The sequence below is a fragment of the Mastomys coucha genome, unplaced genomic scaffold, assembly GCF_008632895.1.
Source record: "Mastomys coucha isolate ucsf_1 unplaced genomic scaffold, UCSF_Mcou_1 pScaffold9, whole genome shotgun sequence".
Lineage (NCBI taxonomy): Eukaryota > Metazoa > Chordata > Mammalia > Rodentia > Muridae > Mastomys > Mastomys coucha.
Genome location: NW_022196915.1, coordinates 73411996 through 73413451, shown reverse-complemented (window position 1 = coordinate 73413451; position 1456 = coordinate 73411996). Strand labels below are relative to the sequence as shown.

General features: G+C 48.1%; 1 pseudogene; it reads left to right on the top strand.

The window, feature by feature from the left end:
• Window positions 1-287: 287 nt before the first annotated feature.
• On the top strand, window positions 288-855 carry LOC116084189 (annotated as a pseudogene).
• The last annotated feature ends 601 nt before the right edge of the window (window positions 856-1456 follow it).

The window sequence follows — 1456 nt, the reverse complement described above, 5'->3', positions numbered from 1 at the left end:
CATTTTCCATGGGTCTAAGGCTTTGGTACTTGACTTGGCCTTGCTCGTGTCAACAACACTACACCCTTCACAGCACAACATGGCTACCCAAACAAGGCCTGAACATTTCCAACAACAGTTGTCATCCCATTGTAGATGGGAAAATTTCACTGGGCCTCCACACTAAATGAAAACCTACATGCAATGAACAACTGCTAGGAGATAGTCCTCTCCAGCCATGAGCCCCCAAATTGGTTGTCTGATACTGGGCGATGTATGTAGAAACATGTATGTTCAGGAAACACTGAATGTCCTCAGCAGGTCATATTATACGTTGGTTTGTTCTACTCAAGATTGTCAGCAATGCATCCTGCACTACCAACTGCTTAGCCTCCCTGGCCAAAGTCATCCATGACAACTTTGGCATCATGGAAGGGCTCATGACCATGGTCCATGTCATCACTGCCACTTAGAAGACTGTGGATGGCCCTTCTGGAAAGCTGTGGTATGATGGTCGTGGGGCTGCCCAGAACATCATCCCTGCATCCACTGGTGCTGCCTAGGCTGTGGGCAAGGTCATCCCAGAGCTGAACGGGAAGCCCACTGGCATGGTCTTCCGTGTTCCTATCCCCAATGTATCCGTTGTGGATCTCACATGCCACCTGGAGAAACCTGCCAAGTATTTTGACATCAAGAAAGTGGTGAAGCAGACATCTGAGGGCCCACTGAAGGGCATCCTGGGCTACACTGAGGACCAGGTTGTCTTCTGCAACTTCAGCCAACTCCTACTCTTTTACCTTTGATGCTGGGGCTGGCATTGCTCTCAGTGACAACTTTGTAAAGTTCATTTCTTGGTATGACAATGAATATGGCTAGAGCAACAGGGTGGTGGACCTCATGGCCCACCTGGCCTCCAAGGAGTAAGAAGACCTGGACCACCCACCCCAGCAAGGACACTGAGAGCGGGGGAGAGGCCCTCGGTTGCTGAGGAGTCCATACCCCAACACTGAGCATCTCCCTCACAATTCCATCCCAGACCCCTATAATAACAGGAGGGGCCTAGGGAGCCCTCCCTACTCTCTTGAATACCATCAATAAAGTTCCCTGCAGCCCCCCCCCAAAGAAGTATACTTAGAATAAGTGGTCACTAAACTGTTTTAAACTGAATTTGGTGGCAAATTTTTACACAGTCAAAGTAACCCAAAACTCGTATGTATCCTTTGCCTCCTATGTGCAAGACACAATTGTTCAGCCTTATTGTAACATTCTGCTTAGTCTACACACTTGTCTTAGTCAAGGTTTCTATTCCTGCACAAAATACCACGATCAAGAAGCAAAGTGGGGAGGAAAAGTTTTATTCAGGTTACATTTCCACACTGCTGTTCATCACCAAAGGAAGTCAGGACTGAAATTTAAGCAGGTCAGGAAGCAGGAGCTGATGCAGAGGCCATGGAGGGATGTTACTTACTGGCTTGCT